Source organism: Arachis ipaensis, chromosome B07, assembly GCF_000816755.2.
Source record: "Arachis ipaensis cultivar K30076 chromosome B07, Araip1.1, whole genome shotgun sequence".
NCBI lineage: Eukaryota > Viridiplantae > Streptophyta > Magnoliopsida > Fabales > Fabaceae > Arachis > Arachis ipaensis.
The window spans coordinates 105,458,877-105,466,960 of NC_029791.2; positions in this window are offsets into that span (position 1 = coordinate 105,458,877).

Sequence of the window (8,084 nt, forward strand, 5' to 3'; positions counted from 1 at the left end):
AACAATTTACTATATTAAATACACGTTACACACATCCCGAGTAATATACTAAGAAAATTATTAAAAATACAAATCCAATACACAGTACTGGAATATGATAGATTTTAAAAGCAAAAGATAAACCGGATACTCAACATTAGAGATATGAGCATAATAAATTTAATGTCGGTATATCTGGATATGTGTTGATGGTTATTAGTGGTTTAGAAAAAGGGAATTAAATGTAGATCTCTTTTTACTTTGCTTGTTTTTACTTTAAATTTGATGGAACTTATAAAATTTGTTAAGTCTGTTTTTGTTGAAAATATAGTAGATATTTTTTTATTTTTTGTTGATAGAGGAGTCAAAACAGATTTGTATGTGAGTAGAGTTGTTGTGATGTCTGGCTCGATAGAATAATTTGGAGACAATTTTATTTTGTCTCATAAAGAATAAACCCAGAATTAGAACAGAGAAGGAAAAGTGACACAGCCATATATCCTAGTTCAGCCACTATGTGCAATGTGATCTACATCCAGTCTCCTTTACAACTGTGGTGGAATTTTCACTATCTTTCAAATATTACAAACACCAACTTTCATAAAATTCAACCCAATTCTGTCTGGGATAAACCCAACTTCTACCCAAGCTAAATTTAACTAGGTTCACTCTCTAAATTTACAACTACTAAGTGCTCACCCAACTTAGTAAGGGAATTCCCTTAGGATCATGAAAACAAAACAAAAAAATGTACAAAAAATTTTTGAAATAAATATTTGACTTTTTTTCAAGTCTAACTCTCTTTACCTTTTCTCTCAATGACTTTTTTTAATTCCTCACATTTATGCATTTTTTTCCATTAAAACAAAGAAAGATAAAACTGAGAAAGTAGAATATTCAACAGAGAACCATGAAGGAGAAGAAGGTATAATTTTGTAAGCTATGAAAATTCAAATTTTGTACTCTCACTCCTTACTCCAATCCTTGGCCATTTACCCCTTTAATAGAGGAGTAAAACTTCCAAAGTTTGAAACTTTGCTTCAGTATATTTGACTTCTTCTTTCCAAAATCAGCAGCAGCAACAACAGTGCAGAAGAGAGATAGAGTAATAGCAATAGTTGAACTATACATGTATCCATACTTTTTATCTTCTCTTTTATTCTTTTTCATATTGCTTCAAGAATCTGAGCATTTCATTTGTATTTTGGCTCCGAGTTGCTTTCCTGACTATTGATTTCTTGCAAAGCTCCATAACTTCAATTTGAATAAGATTTTTCATTCGATGCATTTAAAAGAAGGTTTTCTTCAATAATCTTCAATGAAACACAAATAAGGAAAACTTTTTCTGATGTAACCTTCGGATGTGATCTTTACTTAGAGCCCTAACTTTTGGCTTTCTTCTTCTTGCTTAAGTTTGGTCACTCATTTTTTCATCTTAATTTAATCCCTAATCAGAGCTTTCCCTTTTTCTTACTTTCCTTCTGAACTTCTTTACGTGGGTGAGAGAAAGAAGAGAGAAGAGAAAATTTGGTTCGGTGATTTAGTTTTGGTTCAGATGAAAATGAACTTTCATTTCTTAATTAGCTACTTTTACTCTTGGGCCTTAATGTGAGATTAGACTTGACTCATCATTAATTCTTCTGGGTCCAGCCATTTAAGGACTTTGCTTGTTATTTAATCCTTTGGATTTGTCGTTATACTTTCTTTTGGTCCATACATAATTTCTACATACTAACCATATTAACTTGTCACTTCTTTGGGCTTTGTTGGTTTGTTATTGGGACAGTTTTGATTACTTTAATTTCCTACACAATTAACAAACTAATCACAAATACAATTTGCCTTTTAACCTCAATAATAATGTTTGTTCATCATCAATTAATTAATATTAGTTTTTTAAACTCAACAAGCTCTTCCTTGATGACAACATTATAAAATGAATTGTAAACATAAATGAGAAGAGTTTTAAAGAATTTTCATTTGATGATATAATCTTTGATGTGAACTCTTCTTTTCTTTTATTCACTTGACTCTCTCTGAATATTTGCATTCTTCAACCTGTAATTAACATAATTTATATAGAATCAATGACAAACATCTAAATATCTATTTCAAACTGTTTTATATACTGAGTGAGCCAGCCTAATTAACAAATATTTACAAGGTTATTAATCCAAAAAATTATTATTCATCCTCAACCAAAAAATTATCAATAAGAGCTAGATCAATTAAAACAGCTATATTAATATCATAAAATAGTACTACAACCTGTCCATAATTCATATCAAATATTGCTATAATTCACAACATAATTTATTACAACAATTCATCACAATTCATTCGTCCCCCATTAGTTTTTAAGGAGAGCTAGTAATCCCTACACAAAATATTGTTAGGCTATTGAAGCAATGTAGCAGTCATCACAATTTAGATTTAGTGTCTATTAACCGCTATTAAAGTTATATAAAAGATTAAAAGTATTCAAAGTATTCAAATACCAGAAATTTTAACATAAAAAAATAGTGTTTCAGAAGTTTGCAGCATCAACAAGGAGCTAGACATCAGATCCCTCATCTTCGGTTTCTAGAAGATCTTTTTCTTGCTCAGACATCACTTGGTTATCTTTCAAGGAATCTATGTACTTTAAAAGTACTTCAACTCAACTTTGGAACTTCCGTAAGGAATTCTCATTTTGTATAGCTAGTTTCATAACTTGTTGGCTCGAGTTGCTCATTTATTTTGTGAGTTTCACAAATTCTTGTAAGATGTCCTTCATGATTCCATTTACCAAGTACTTATGAGAGGAGGATGTCCCGACAACTGATGGAGGAGGGATGCTTTCGTCTTCTTCTTCCTATATAACTGTATCCTTGGTGGCCTTAATGCCATTTCTTTTTCATTTTTTGACTGCAAAATAGCTCCAAACACACATGCCATTTGGGGACAACAACTAACAGGAGTTAAACTCCAAAATAGTCTCTAAGATTGGCGTCATTTATTAAAATCGTCTTTAAAATTCCAATTGCACCAATTACGTTATTGAGATTGAGAAAAGTGCACCATATTAGTCCCTGATCCATTTTCCATTAACGACATGATGACATGGCTTGATGACGTGGACTGTTGATGAATGGAAAATTGACGGTTCAGAATTCACAAATAAAATCTCGTTGCAAGTATAGTTTCTAAATCAACAAATAATCCTTTCATACAAAAGATTGTTTGTCACAAGTACAAACCCCTAAAAATAATAACCGAAGTATTCAAACCTCAGATCGTTCTCCCTAGAAATTGCAATAAAGTGTTCTTGTTATTGGCTATGAAGTATGTTTTGGGTTTTTTTGGAATAAAAGACAAGAATTGTAAATTGCAAAAGAAATAAACTAACAACTAGAAAAGCTCTTGGCAAAGTATGAGAATTAGAAATCCTATCCTCGTTATCCTTATCAATTGTGACGAGAATTGTCCATTGCTCCCACTTAATTAACCTCTAACTATGGAGGAAAGTCAAGTGGATAAATCAATTTGATTCCTCAAGTCGATATAAGTTATATGGGAGACAAATTTACGTGATGGAATAAGAGCATTTAGTAGAGATCAGTCAAACAGAATTGACAAGGGATTAATCTTAGCCACACTTCAACGAGAATATGATATGGATACAATCACACACCTTGAGGACTTTAAATTTGATTATAGACCACTGCTATTATTTTCAAATTTGGTATTGCCAAGGGGTAAAAAACATTTCAAATTTCAAAAAAGTTGGTGCCAAAACGAATTTGTTGATAATATTGTAGTAGAAGAGTGAAAAAAGAACACATACTGGAGCCACCCATTGTATCTTATTCATTTTGGTCAATGCAATAAAAATGATTAATGTCTTTGGAAAATAAAAAAGAAGAATAATAAATTAACAGCAGTGCTAGGAGAGTCAACAAACAACCAGCACTTGGAAAGAAATGAACAACAAAAATAAAGTTTGTGAGTCATTTGGAAAGGAATGATATTTGTTGACTGAATAATAACTAAAAGAAAAATCTCAGTGACCAATAATTTTAATTAAATTTAGCCATCATTCGGTCAGCAAATATCATTTCTTTCTAAATAATTCACAAATTTTACTTTTATTGTTCATTCCTTCCTAAATATTGGTTATTTGCTAGCCCAGTAATACTGCTGTTTTGGTAATAAACAAAGGATTTAATTAACACGTATTTAGACATAAGTTAAAATGACTAGTAATAAATTTTTTTAAGTATTTACTTTAACAAATATATAATAAATACATTAAAAATTTAAACTTTGTGCATCTATTTTTATGAAGACTTTTTTAATTAATAATTTTATCGTATGTCATGTTAACTAAACCCATAAACAATTGTTCATACTCTGGGTTGAGCTATCCGACCTGGGATGATTCGAGATAAAGCGACCAACCTCTTCGGGTCAGACTATCCGACCTCTTCTCAAAGAGCTCGGCCAAATCGACAGGAGAGCCCAGATTAAGGGCCCAAATAGAGGAGCACGACCCGAATCCTAAGGCGGCCTAAGCCTATAGAGATGAAGGCGGTTCTGTTGAAGATACGCTGACCTCAACTCAAAGATAAAGATAAGATAAGATAACTAACTTATCTTATCCAAAAGGTCACATCTCACCATTATAAATACACTGGAGCACCCAGGTATAACTCATACTCTGATTCTACATAACACCTGTTTAATACCCATGCTAACTTAAGCATCGGAGTCTCTTGCAGGTACCCCCCACCCTTCGGTGGCAGAGGATTGACAAACCCCAATTTGACTGTTTGTTTTGCATTGAATTTAGAGTATTTTGATAACCTTTTGTCACATTTAGCCTAGGAATTAGCATGATTTTGTTGTCTCTCCCATATTTGTGCTTAAGTGTAAAAACATGTTTTTTTTTAAGCCTTATTTTGATGAATTCTAGTTCTTCTTTGATTCCATAAGATGCCTTGATGTGTTTGCTAGTAATTCCAGGATTGAAATAGGCTAGGCATGGATCAAAGGAAGCAAGGAAGGAAGCATACAAGTGGAGAGAAGCATAAAAAGTCAAAGAAGCAAAGTCAGCCATGCACGTGCACGCGCACAAGGCGCTCGCGCGCACATCGCAGAATTAGCCAGGGACGCGCACGCGTACCGTGCGCGCACGCGTCGATGAGGGCACATGACCTCACTAATGCAACACGTGCCTGGCGATTTGAGAGGGTTCTGAACCCATTTTTGGCGCCAAATTGCTAAGGGAAAGGAATAAAATGATGAAGGATTAAGGGGAAGGGGGATCATCATTTTTTTGGACTTATCATTATCATCACCTTTTGACCAATAATCACTTTTAGTTTAGAGTTTTAGAGAGAGAAGCTCTCTCTTCTCTCTAGAATTAGGATTAGGAATTAGGGTTAGATTAGGATCTCATAGTTCTAGGTTTAATTCAAGTCTCCTTCTACTTCTACCTTCGATTGATGATTGCTACACTTTGGTTCTTCTCTCTATCCCTGTTCTCTTGTTGTAATTTCTCTTATTTTGTTTCTAGGTTTTGTAATTGAGATACTCTTGTTCTCTTTATTTCCTTTCAATAATGCAATTTGAGGTAATTCATGATAATTGTGATTTCCTTGGTTGTTGTTGTTGATCCTTTGTATTCAATTGTAGTTAGAATTCATTCTTGTTGTGATTGACTATACTTTTCTTTTGTGCCTTCCAAGTGTTTGATGAAATGCTAGGTTGGATTTTCGTATAGATTTTGTCCCTCTTGGCCTAGGTAGAGTGATTAGTGACTCTTGAGTTATCTAATTCCTTTGTTGATTGATAATTAGAGATTGCTAATTGATTTGAATGCCTCTAAAGCTAGTCCCTCCTTTAGGAGTTAATTAGGACTTGAGGAATCAAATTGATTCATCCACTTGACTTTCCTCCATGGTTAGGGGTTAACTAAGTGGTAGCAATGAACAATTCTCATCACAATTGAGAAGGATAACTAGGATAGGACTTCTAGTTCTCACACCTTGCCAAGAGCCGTTTATAGTTGTTAGTTTATTTTCATTGCCATTTACTTTTCATGCTTCTTATCCAAAACCCCAAAATAACTCATAACCAATAACAAGACACTTTATTGTAATTCCTAGGGAGAACGACCCGAGGTCCAATACTTCGGTTTATAAATTTTAGGGGTTTGTACTAGTGACAAACAACTTTTTGTATGAAACGATTAGTGATTGGTTTAGAAACTATACTTGCAACGAGAATTCATTTGTGAAATTCTATACCGTCAAAAATCCATTCGTCAAAATGACGCCGTTGCCGGGGATTTGCAATGGTTTTATGTTATTGGTTATTGTATATATGTGAATAGTGTGAATATGTTTGCTTTTGTTAGCCCTTGCTAGTTTAGGATTTAATTTTCTTGCTTCTTATTTGATTTTGTTTTCATTTTCTTCTTGCTATCATGAATTCTCACCTTGGCTATGAGTTTGGTTATCAACATGTTGTAGGAGATGAGGACTATAATGAAGATGTGTATCGAGAATGGGATGACCAAAGGTGGGAGGAGCCATATGCATATGATCAATCCTCATGGCAACAACCTCCACCAATGCACTATGAAGAAGAGCCATTCTATGATGCATACCAATCCAATGGCTATGGTGGCTCACCTTGTGACTTCCAAGCACCGCCACCATATGCCTATGACTCTCACCCTCAATATGAACCTCAACCATTCTCACAAGCCTTCCCATACCAAGCACCTTCCTATGATCCCTACCCCTCATATAACCAACCACCCCTATCATATTCTTATGACCATTATGAGCAAGAGCCCTTAGAACCACCACCCTATCAAGATCACTACCAAGAACCACCTCAATACACGCAATCTCCACAACCTTACCAAAAAGAACCACCTTCCTATTATGAACTCTCTCTCCAATACAACGAACCTTCCTACCCACCACAAGCCTCAATAGACGATCCTCTCACTTTGTTACTCCAAGGACAAGAAGCCATGAAGCGGGATACACTTGAGTTTGTGACCAATTTGACCAAGGTGGTGCACACTTTAGCCCACCAATGCTTGAATACTCAAGGTACTTCCGTGACCACATGTGAAAAGTCAAAAGAAGAGCAAAGTATGAAGGTGAAATTGGAAAATTCGGTGGAGAAAGAGGAGTCAAATTTTGTATTGGAGCAACTAGGGGAACTTATAATCATTGAAGAAAAGGAAGAAGTGGTTGAAGATTTAGGAGATGTTGAAAGTCCAAGGGAATGTAGTCTCATGGAGCACTCTTCCAAGGAGCTTGATATTGAAGTTGAAGAAGGTGCGCAACCTCCAAGGCATATCATCGTTGGAGACTTGGAAGAGGCTTATCAAGAGATGGATTCAATCATGGATGAATTTCTCTCTACAATGGAATCCTCTCCCATTGGACATGGAGTTGAAAGTATAAAAGAGTGTGCACAACCTCCCATACCCTTGGTGAGCAATGAGAAAGAGAGCTACCAAGAGGAAAACGTTGGCATGGTGTATATTGAAATTGAAGAATATGAAGAGGTTGATCAAGAGATGACCTCGTTCATCAATGAATTTCTATCCAAAATTGAATCGCCTCTCATTAAACAAGATGAAGTTCTTGAAGATAACACCAAGCCACGTAACAAAGAGGATGAGGTTGAAAGTGAAGAGAATTGTGAAGAGGTGGAAACAACTAAAGAAGAGCACAAGGAAGTAGACCTTGCATTGTCTAAGTGTGGGGAGGTCTCCCTTCCCGAGTCACCATCCAACACAACATTCAAGTGGGTAAAATTCTTATCCATAAGCTTTACTTTCTCGCTTGAATATGGTTTGATTGAAACGGATGGACAACTTAGAGCTCTTTGTGGACTTAAAGGAAAAAGAGAATTGTGTAGTGGTTGCAAGTTAGGAATTAGGCTCATTAAGGTCAAGGTTTCAAGGCATAGGAACGATGATTGGAAGAATACCACTTTGCATGGGTTTCAATGGAAGGCTTGGTATGTTAAAGAGAATTCTATATGTCAACCACCCGGAAAGAGAGAGTATGAAGACCAAATCGAAGACGGGTGCG